Genomic DNA, 11,996 nt, shown 5'->3' with positions numbered 1-11,996 from the left:
GACATAAACATGTCCTAGCTATTTATTGGTTAAGACGCAGTCTTTGGAATTTTTTGCCTGACTGGCTTCAAATATTGATCCTACTGATCTCTGCCTCCCAAGTAGCTAGAATTATAGATGTGAATTAACAATTTTTACAGGAGGAAGTACCTGATAAACTTTCAGGAAAGTACTCAGTCTCATTAGTAAGCAAAGAAATGTTAGACTTATTTGGGAAGAATTTCAATTATCTTTCAAAATAGCGTTAACACTAGTAAGTTTTTTGTTTTTTGTTGTTTTTGTTGTTGTTGGTTGGTTGTGGGGCCTGAACTCTGCACCTGGGCACTGTCCTTCAGCTCTTCAGCTCAAGGCTAGTACTCTACCACTTGAGCCACAGCGCCACTTCTGGCTTTTGCTGCTTATGTGGTGCTGAGGAATCGAACCCAGGGCCTCATGCATGCAAGGCAAGCACTCTACCACTGAGCCACCTTCCCAGCCACCTAGCACTAGTAAGTTTTATACATAATACCTTGTTGATAATCAAATTTAGTTTATTTTTTGGGTACACTCCATGAAGAATTCCTTATTTTTTTCCTTAATACTTTAGGCAAAAATGCTAAGTACAGATGTAGAAAAAGGAAGAAAAATGGTAATTATTTGCAAGCTTGTTACTTATAACACTGCTGAATTCCATTTATAATTTTAGAGTAAAGAATATGGAGATGGGATATGGCTCCATAGGTAAGTACAGCTGCCCTGGCCTTGGTCCCTAGTATCTCTGTTTCTCTGTCTGTCTGTCTGTCTGTCTGTCTGTCTCTCTCTCTCACACACACACACACACACACACATACACACACACATATCCTAGTTACTGAATTATTTTATATGCTATTTATAGTTAAGTAACATTGTAGATCTAATTACGACTAGTTAACATAGATGCAGTCTTTATTTTCAAGAAAGACTTAATTTGTAGAGTTACTTAAATGCAAAAACCTTAAGAATGTATTCTTAGTTAAATTTATCTCTTTCCAGCTACTTTTCTTTGATTGTGTTTATAGAACATTCTCCTTTGTAACCCAGGGTCAGTGAATGGACTGGAAAGGACAGTGGAAGGTTAGACTTTTAGCAGGTAAGCCAGGTGTCATGATGAGATGATGTACACTGTAGTGAATTTTAAAACAAATGAGATCTAATTAAGCTGTGATCATATGGCTAAAGCAGAGCCACTGAGCCACTCAGAATGTTGGCACAATTGTCAGTGAAGCTGTTCATGGTAACCAGAATCAAGGAAAAGAGAACACAGAGGAATCAGCTAAGTGAGCATGTTTTGTCCATAGTTACATAAAACAAGTTATTTTCTAGAGAATTTTTTAAATTTAAGGATACTGCAAGGCTGGGTAGTGCAGCTGGTCTTTAGCATGTGCAATGCTCTAGATTCATTCCCCAGCACCATTAAAATGTATCTATTTATTGTTGTTATTCTTGGCTCCTTGTATTTACTACGGAAATTTCCTTAGTCTCAGTGTCACTGATGGCTTGGAGCATGATTCTTGCAGGACTCATACATAACCATGCAATAGTTTTGTAATTGATGTGGAAGTGAGTGATTTGACTTTTGTAGCTTTAGAGCTAAAACTATTTCTTCATTGATTTTGACATGTATTATTTCTTTTAGTTTATGTATTTCTTTTTTATTTTTGAGACAAAGTCTTAACTACATGTCCCAAGTTGTCCTTTAACTCAGTCTTCCTGCCTCAGACTCTTGTGTGCTGGGATTACTGGAGTGGGTCAGCATGATTCACAGTTATTTATTTATTTATTTATTTTTTATCAGTCATGGCGCTTGAACTCTGGGCCTGGACGTTGTCCCTGAGCAATTCAACTCAAGGTGAGTGTTCTACCACTTGAGCCACACCACCACTTCCAGTTTTCTGGTACTTAATTGAAGATAAGAGTCTCACGGATATTCCTGCCTGGGCTGGATTTGAACTGTGATCCTCAGATTTCAGCCTCCTGAGTAGCTAGGATTATAGGCATGAGCCACCAGTACCTGGCTCCACTTATATTTTTGATAGCTCAAAATTTATTATTAAGAACATGAGCACTTAAAAGGGCTCTTCTATACTTGATACTAGTAAAATTAGCAAAATTAATTTTATGTGTGTATTTGGGAAAAATAAAGAATTCACATGCATATTTATTTGGCCCAGCTATACTATTTCTTTGGTCTGGGAATGTGCAGTTCTTTTTTTTTTTTTTTTTTTTTTTTTTGTCGGTCGTGGGGCTTGAACTCTGGGCCTGGGCGTTGTCCCTCAGCTCTTCAGCTCAAGGCGAGCGCTCTACCACTTGAGCTACAGCGCCACTTCCGGTTTTCTGGTGGTTTATTGGAGATAGGAGTCTCACAGTCTCTCCTGCCCGGGCTGGCTTTGAACCGCGATCCTCAGATCTCAGCCTCCTGAGTAGCTAGGATTACAGGCGTGAGCCACCAGCGCCCGGCTTCTTTTTTTTTTTAATATGTGGATTCTATCTTGCTTATTGATTTGCTATCAATATGTATTTGTTTTCTTTGTTTTAAAAGTTTTTTGGGGGGGCTGGGAAGGTAGTTCAGTAGTAGAGTGTTTGCCTTGCATGCATGAGACCCTGGGTTCGATTCCTCAGCACCACATAAGCAGAAAAAGCTGGAAGTGACACTGTGGCTGTAGTGGTAGAATGCTAGCCTTGAGCTGAAGAGCTGATGGACAGTACCAGGCCCATAGTTCAGGCCCTATGACCAAAAAAAAAAAGTTTTTTGGCTTAATGGTAGAGTGCTTGCCTAGCATGCATGAAGCCATGGGTTCGATTTCTCTGTACCACATAAACAGAAAAAGCTGGAAGTGGCGCTGTGGCTTAAGTGGTAGAGTGCTAGCCTTGAACACAGAGAGGCTCAGGGACAGTGCCCAAGTCCTGAGTTCAAGTCCCCGGACCAGCAAAAAAAAAAAAGTTTTTATTTTTATTTTTTTTTTTTTTTTGTCTTTTTCTTTTTTGGTACTGCAGATCAAACCCAGGATGCTGCACTTGCTAGGCAAGCACTTTGCCACTGAGCTATAACCCAGCCCTTAAAAGTTGTTTTAAAAATGTTTTATTTTTAGCTATGAAAATTATAATTTGAGGGGCTGGGAAGATGGCTCAGTGGTAGAGCGCTTGCCTTGCATGCAGGAGGCCCTGGGTTCGATTCCTCAGCACTACATAAGCAAAAAGAAAAAAGCCGGAAGTGGCACTATTGCTCAAGTGGTAGAGCTCTAGCCTTGAGCTGAAGAGCTGAGGGACAGTGCCCAGGCCCAGAGTTCAGGCCCCACGACCGGACCCAAAAAAAAAAAAAATTATAATTTGAAAGTCCAACAGAAACAAAAATGACAAGCTTAGTGATCAATAATCTCACTCCTTGAAGTTAATTACTGGTAAAATTCTGATTTAGATCTACTGTTTGAATGCATATATAATTTATACATATTCTTTTCATTTAACACATTATAAATCTATAATCTTTTTCGGCATTTAAAACATTACTATGCTTGTTCCTCTAAAAGCACGGGTTTTTGTTGTTCTTTTTCTCTTTCTTCCTTCTTTTTCAACTTTAGAGAGTCTTCATTCTCTCAAAGTTGTGAACATTTGTGAAATGAAATTACTACCATAATAAAATCTGTATAAGCCTGGGTGGTTCACACTTGTGACCTTCAGGAGGCTAAGAACTGAGAACTTAGGTTTGAAGCCATTCAGAGCAGAAAAGTTCTTGTGAGACTCTTATCTCCAATTAACCAGTCAAAAACCAGAAGTGGAACTGTGGCTCAAAGTAGTAGAGCACTAACCTTGAGAAAAAGAGCTCAACTGAATATTCCAAATGTATTGGGTTTTTTTTTCTTATAAACATAAAACTTACTCTAGTGTTTCTTAAGTTGTATGGAACAGAATCTATTTTGTCCAACATCATTTACAGAAAGAGGAGTTCTAAGGAATATTTATCTTGGCTTGTTCCTTAAAATATACTGGTCCAAGGGAAAGGAAACAAGAAAAGGAAAAAAATATATACCTGGTCCAAGCTGTGCACCAGTGGCTCGTGCTTATAATCCTAGCTACTCAGGAGGCTGAGATCTACGGATCGTGGTTTGAAGCTAACCTGGGCAGGAAAAATCTGTGAGACTCTTATCTCCAATAAACCCTCAATAGAACTAGAAGTGGCATGGTGGCTCAAAGAGGTAGAGTGCTAGTCTTGAGCAAAAGAGCTCAGGGACTGAGTTCAAGTCCCATGACAAAAAAAAAGTGTGTGTGTACCTGGTCCAAAAATTTTTCAAGTCTGAGAATGAACATGGTATTAAGAACCAATCCATATAAATTTTATATTTTCTCCCTTTCCCTCATTTCTTTCCTCTGCCAGATATAGTACCCAGTAGCTCTGCTAACTTTTTGTCAGGATCTTTGTGCTAGATACTTGGGAGATAGCAGTGAACAAAATCGATGTGCTATGTGCTCAGTCATAGAGCATCTGGGTTCAAACCCCCAGTACCAAAAAGAAAAATTGGCATGACATTTCTGTGTCTTTTCACGTTTCATCCTAGGAAGGAATACTCATAGTCTCATGTTCCAATGCTTTACTTCCTTCAGCCTTGTAGCACCCAGAGCTCTATAGGCCTCAGCTCAGAAGCAACTGAGGAAGGAGCATGTAGCTGACCAAGTGGCAAAAACACAAGATAATTCAGTTATAGATAGCAGTGAGGGAAAGCACCAAAAAAGGGGGGAGTGGGGGAGAAAGACAAAGGAAGGAAAATAGAAGAGAAAGGGGGAAGAAGGAAGAAATTTCCTATTGGAACTCAAATCATTGCTTTTTGTTTTTTGCTTAACGTTATTCTTTTTCTTTTCTTTTTTTTTTTTTTTTTTTGTTCGTGGGGCTTGAATTCTGGGCCTGGGCACTGTCCCTCAGCTCTTCAGCTCAGGGCGAATGCTCTACCACTTGAGCCACAGCGCCGCTTCTGGTGGTTAATTGGAGATGAGTCTCACAGACTCAGCCCAGGCTGGCTTTGAACCGTGATCCTCAGATCTCAGCCTCCTGAATAGCTGGGATTCAGGCGTGAGCCACTGGCGCCTGGCTTAACTTTATTCTTATTTTTGTGGAACTGAGGGTTAGGCCCAATGTATCATGCCTCCTAGGCAAATACTCTTTCACTGAACTACACCCTAATTGCAAACCGTTGTTTTATTTTCAGTGAATGAGCAAAAGAATTACACTAAGTGTATTATCAAGGAAAACTTAACATTTATGTTAAATAGAAATAACAAAGACCTTTCAAAATGAAACAACAATAAGAAAGCTAAAAACTGGTTTGATTTAGTTACAAAACAATATTAATTTGTATGACTTAACTATACTGTTGTGCTAGATGTGTTCAGTTCCCATGATTTGTTGCTTATGGTGCAAGGTTATCAACGAATAGATAATTGACTTTTAGGGCTTTAAAGGATCTTTAGGGATTTAACAACTTAAAATATAGAGATAGAAGCCTAGAAAGAGCTTCTGGGAGTAGAAGAATGTTACTAAGCTTTCAATTTGGATCTTCTCATGTAAGGCCTTCTGAAATACGTACTTAAATCTATGCTGCCTTTATATTCATAGATTTTGTAAAGCTTTCAAAGAAGTATAGATTCCAAAGGAATTTGAAAACAATTTTTAAAAAATATTCTGGATCTAGACCTTTGAGGGACATGCAAATGTGTTTTGAATGCTAAATTTACTAAGATTTAAAAATACATATCTTCCAGCAATGTTGCCATGACAACCTTTCTTAATGTGTGCACAAATTTTTATGTCTGTCTCTTTGAGGCTTTTATCTTTTCCAAAGAGAGTCTAATGGCAAGAATTGAGCACTATAGTATATTTCTATCTGCTTGGTGCCCTCTGGAAATTATGTAATTTTGGAAAATGTATTAGGTTTCAAACCCAATGAGCTCTAAGATTGAGATCCATGAATCTGTTCTGTATTTCTGTTTTAATTCTTATCTTGAGGATTTATAGGATGGTCCTACAAAGTTGGGTAAATACAGAGAAAAATCTTGGCTAGTTCTAAAAGTGATCCAACCTCCCTTGGTTCTTCTAAATCAAATTCTTGGTTGAAATCATAGGATGACTCAGAATTGTGAGTCACTGCTACAATGGCATGTGCAGAGATAACCCAGAGGCTGCTTCTGGCCTCTAATCCAACCATGTTAGAGAGATGCCATTATCTCTTCACCTCCTTTTACTTCATTTCCAGTAGTCTTTTTCTATTTTGCATGTTGGGAATTAGAAAAAGAGTAGTTGAGGTTTAGAGATCCAAAGTTCAGGTATGTAGAATTTTCATCCTCATTCTGCTAAGAATTTCTTAAGCAAAGGACAAAGGGGATAATTTACATCTGTAGTGTCTACTGTGATGATGAATTCTTAACATGAAAAATATAGATGTTTGCTAAAGATCAGCACACAAATTGTTTTACTATTTCTTTTTTTTTTTTTTTTTTTTTGGTCATGGGGGCTGAACTCTGGGCCTGAGCACTGTTCCTCAGCTCTTCAGCTCAAGGCTAGCACCCTACCACGTGAGCCACAGCGCCACTTCCGACTTTTTTCTGCTTATGTCGTGCTGAGGAATCAAACCCAGGGCCTCATGCATTTGAGGCAAGCACTCTACCACTGAGCCAACTTCCCAGCCCATGTTTTACTATTTCAAAATTTTAATTTTGAATTCTCTAAAGAATTTTTTTCCTGTTTCCTATTTCTGTTTCCTGAATGCTGGACATTGAACCCAGGACCTTGCTACATTAGTGTGGCTACATTAGTGTGATATGCTATTGAGACAAATTGTAGTTCCATATATGTAAACACAACACTTGAAAAGAGATGCTTCAATTCAAACCCCAGTAGTACTCCCCACCCCAAAAAACAAAACAAAGGAAGGAGGGACCCAACTACTGATGGAAAAAAAAATCATCTCAACCATGCATGTATTAAATGTCTCTAATAATACTGTGCTAACCATGGAGTAAAAATGTACAGTTAATTTCTGCTTCTCTGCACCACTGGAAAGGAGTCATGTGAAATCAAAATGGACAGATCATCCACGCAGCTGATTAAGGACCATGGCCCCACTGTACACAATGGCTGAAAACTAGAAGTAGCCCTACCTTAGCTAAGTGCCTACTCAGGACCCTCTAGACAGGGTTCTCCATAGCCCAGATGCCAGCCTACTGGGAGAGGGAGATCTGGCTCTGATTGTAGTTGGACACCCAGTGCTTCAGTACTGTCATCTTTCCAGAACTGAAAAACCAGCCTAACACGGGAGTGCAAAACCTATAAAGAAATGTCTGCCCAGACATCATCCATGTCATTATTAGAGAATACAATTATTTTGCCAAGTATAAACTAGGGTATTCTCAATCTGATGATTTTTCAAGGTGAGACCAACTAGCTAAAAACATTTTTTTTTTTTTTTGTTTTGGTCGTGAGTCTTGAACTCTGGGCCTGGGCGCTGTCCCTCAGTTCTTCAGTTCAAGGTGAGTGTTCTACCGCTTGAGCCACAGCACCACTTCTGGTTTTCTAGTGGTTTATTGGAGATAAGAGTCTTATGGACTTTCCTGCCTGGGCTGGCTTTGGACCTTGATCCTCAAATCTCAGCCTCCTGAATAGCTAGGTTTACAGGCTTGAGCCACCGGCGCCTGGCAAAAACAAATTTTAACTTTAAAATTTTCCACCCAAAAACTAGAAGAGTAACATCTCAAAGCAAACTAGCAAAAAGAGTGGCATTCATGTATTTAATCAGCCCAATATTAGGTATTACATAAAATCTTTTATTCAAAACTGGATATAGTGATACTTTCTTGTAACTACAGCTCTTAGGAGGCTGAGGCAGAGGACCACAAATTTCAGGCCAGTCATAGCTACACAGCGAGATCTTGCCTTAAAATAAAAATTTTTTATCCAGTGTGAACAATTGAGTATTTTATTTAAAAAACTGAGAGATTTCATAACCAAAAACTAGCAGTTCACCTTTTGCTCACTTTGGACTATAAAATACAAACCAGAAAAATCCTAATTAAAGCCACAAGCCAGAGAAGTGGGGGTGGCATGAGGGGAAAGAATCCCATTTTGTAAATAAGCTCACCCATTCCATATGATTAATAATGTAAATACCATCTGTTTTGGATAGCTGTGTAAAACTGCTCCTGCTTCCAGTAAAGGAAATACTAATAAAAATAAATAGTGACCTGGAAAATAAAAGAGATGCTCTGCAGTCTTCAGTCATATTTGGAAATGTTTGGGGATAATTTTTATTGTAAGAGGCATAGTCAGGATTGACTACATACTTTGTAGGGCCTAGTGACAAGTGAAAATGTAGGGTCTTGTCTAGAGCAAGTCCATTCCATCACCATCTGCCCTTTCAACCTACGGTGGATGTATGACCTGCAAGGGACTGAAATCCTTGGTATTAGGATTTTATTTTAATCTTATTTACTTGAATTGCAAGGGGCTAGAAAGCCCCATGGTGAACATGCTGTCATACAGTTAGCTTAATACAGGGAGGATTACTTTCTTTCCCCCACCTCAAGAGGTTCTGCTTGGAGAACCTTGGTTCTCCCCAGCAGCAGGTCTCAGGAGGCTGATGATGGTGATGACACTGGATGGGGTGGGGCGGGGAAGTAAGCCTAACTCTCCTGCCAATGCAATCCAATTGCTTCTCTGGAAGAAAGCAAGACTGGTTATAAGTAGAAGTGGGGAGAGAGAGGCCAGGGGGCAGGGACTGGTCACTGAGAACCTGCAGGAGCAAGAATAGAGGCAGGCTCCTAGTCACTGGTGCATGTTCTGTGGTCCCACTAGACTTCACTTATGAAACACAATTCAAAGGTAAAATTATTAAGAATTACAAGACAGTGCCCACAAAGTGTTAACCCCAAATATAGACCCCTTCCTGATAAGGAAGGGGTCACAGGAGTCACAGTACTGTGACTCAGTGGTGGTTGTGGGGTTTTTTTTTACATTGAATATAATGACTGTATTTGCCCACCCTTCCTCTCTTCATTTGTCTGGCCCCTCCATCTGCCCTCCCTCTTCCTTACAAAACATGTTTCAGCTTCCTGGTATTCATTTTGTTAGTTATGAAAAGAAATTACAACATTAGAATCTTCTCCTGAGTTTACCACCCTGTAGTCAATTTATTTGGGTACACATGTATATAGCCCTGTATGTGTTTTCATATATATTTATAATTTAGAGAAAGTATGTGCTATTTTTCTCTCTGAACCTAACTTACTTCACTTAACATAATTTTTCCCATCCATTTCTTTCTGACAGATGAATAAAATTCCATTCTCTCTCTCTCTCTCTCTCTCTCTCTCTCTCTCTCTCTCTCTCTCTCTCTCTCTCTCTCTCTCTCTCTCTCTCTTTCTCTCTCTCTTCCTGTCTCTCTTTCTCTCTGTATAACATTTTTCTGGATCACTCATCCATTGTAGGGCATCTGGGCTGTTTCTATAACTTGGCTATCATGAATAGTGCAGCAATAAACATGAATGTGCAAATGTCTTTACTGTATTCTGACTTGCAGTATTCCAAGAATGGTATCACTGGGTCATAGGGTAATTCTATATTTCATTTTGTGAGAAATCAACAAACCACCTTTCAGAGTGACTGTATTTGTTTACATTCCCACCCATAGTGTAATAGGTTTCCTTTATCCTGTATCCCTGCCCGCATTTGTTGTTGTTTGTATTCTTAATGATGGATAATCTTACTGGGTTTGGGATTTCAGTGAGAGCTTTTTTTTGTTTGTTTGTTCTGTTTTGTTTCTTGGTGTAGATCCTGAGGCTTGAACTCAGGGTCTGGCTGCTGTGCGAGAACTTTCATGCTCAAGGCAAGAGCTCTTCCTCTTGATCCACAGCTCCATTTCTGGGTTCTTGGTGGTTAGTTAGAGATGAGTCTCATGGGCTTTCTTGCCAGGGCTGGCTTTGAACCATGATCTTCAGACTCAGCCTCCTGAGTAGCTAGTACTACAGTCATAATCCACCAGTGCCAGGCTGCAGTGTCATTTTGATTCGCATTTCCCTCATGTCTAGAGGTGCTGAGTATTTTCTCATGTGTTTATGTCTTACTTCTGAGAAGTTTCCTATCCATTGATTAATTGAGTTGTTAATTTGGGGGTAGGTAATTTTTTTTTTTGGAAGGTGGAACCATGTGCCTTTATTGGCTGCGCGGGTTACTTGAGGGGGATGAAGCACCATGAGTGGGTGGCTCCAATGCCTGGTCGACCACGCTTCACAGGCTTGTAGATGATGGAGAACTCACCCAAGTAGTCGCCCATCATCTCAGGCTTGATTTTCACCAAGTGGAATGTCTTGCCATTGCATACACCGAACCTGCTTCCTACCACCTCAGGCAGCATGATTATGTCTCCGGGGTGCGTCTTCACCACTTCCAGCTTCTCCATGGGCGGTGCCTCCTTCTTGGCCTCGCGCAGGGGCTTCAGCAGTGAATGCTGCTTCTGCGCAGACCCGGGTTGAGCCGCCGCCGCTGCCGGGCAGTGTACAGCGGCATCAGCTGCTCCTAGGACGTGTCCCCGCCACGGTAGGTGAATTTGCGGAAGGTCGGCTTCTTCTGCTGCTCCACTTCCGCCATCTTGCCGGCCGCTGAGCAAAGCTGGGGGTAGGTAAACGCTTGAGCTCATGTATTTTGGATACTATTAGGCTCTTAGATGTACAGCCAGCGAAGATCTCCCAAAGATCTCTACGTTCTGGAAGGCTGCCTTTTTACCTTAGTAACTGTGTCCTTCGCTTGGCAGAAACTTTTTAGCGTGATGCAATCCATTTGTCGATTCTCTCCAAGTTTCTGAGCGCCTGGAACTCTACTCAGAAAGTTTATGCATATGTCAATGAGTTCTAATGTTTCTCCTACTCATTCTGGCTCAGAGGTTCTTGAGGGCTATATTTCTTGCTCCTTGTCCTTGCAAATACCCATGATGTATCATTTATGACTTCCTATTTTTGTAGTGATAATCAACTATTTTTTATCCCTGAGTAATTTAAATCTCTCAGATGCCTTAAAATTCTTTTTAAAATAGGCAATGAATAAACAACACACACTTTTAAAGAAAAAAAGGAGAACAATTTCATAATACCACAACCCCTTTTATTTTACAGTGCTAAGGAGCAAACCTAGAGCCTCATGCATGCTAAGCAAACTCTTTATCACAAAGCCACAAAGTGTAATACACATCTAGTGTATTAGTGCATTAAAAAAAAATCTCTAAGTCCCATTTCAGGGATGAAACTTGCCTGGGGTGGGGGGAGAAGGGATGTCTTGATATGTAATCCAGGCTGTCTTTAAACTCAAAACCCTGGGCTGGGAAGGTGGCTCAGTGGTAGAGCGCTTGCCTTGCATGCGTGAGGCCCTGGGTTCGATTCCTCAGCACCACATAACCAAAAAGAAAAAAAGCCAGAAGTGGCTCTGTGGCTCAAGTGGTAGATTGCTAGCCTTGAGCTGAAGAGCTGAGGGATAGCACCCAGAGTTCAGGCCCCACAACCAGACCCAAAAAACAAAAACAAATAAAACCCTCCTTCCTCTGCCTTCCCAGTTCTGGAATTACAGACATATAATATTATGCCCAGCTTGCTGATGAAACTCTTACTTTCCTATAATTGACAGATTTTTTTTTCTGTTGGAAGATAAATTGGTATTTTTCCCTGAAATCCTCATCAAATCCATGAAATACTTCAGTGATATGAGTCATTTACTTACTCATCTGAGTAGACAGTCAGTTAATAGAAGTACTTAACAGAAATCTGTGAGGTATATATTGTTCATTCCTGTGGAGGAGGAAGGAAGAAACCCTGATGTGTTTGAAGTGTAGTTGAATTTAGGGTTTCTGCTATTTCAAAACATGAAGGTTTTTCTATATTCTTTCTTTCCTAAGAGGATACATAAACTGGCTTTGGCAGGGTTTTTGTTTGTGCTCTTGCTTTTGCTG

General features: G+C 40.1%; 1 pseudogene; it reads right to left on the bottom strand.

Moving 5' to 3' along the window:
- Nucleotides 1-10,229: 10,229 nt before the first annotated feature.
- On the bottom strand, nt 10,230-10,648 carry LOC138832449 (small ribosomal subunit protein uS19 pseudogene; annotated as a pseudogene).
- Between the last annotated feature and the right edge of the window lie 1,348 nt (nt 10,649-11,996).

This window comes from Dipodomys merriami, unplaced genomic scaffold, assembly GCF_024711535.1.
Source record: "Dipodomys merriami isolate MVZ:Mamm:240054 unplaced genomic scaffold, mDipMer1.0.p SCAF_1, whole genome shotgun sequence".
Taxonomy (NCBI): Eukaryota; Metazoa; Chordata; class Mammalia; order Rodentia; family Heteromyidae; genus Dipodomys; species Dipodomys merriami.
The sequence above is the reverse complement of the archived record's forward strand: the minus strand, read 5'-3'. Positions and strand labels throughout refer to the sequence as shown.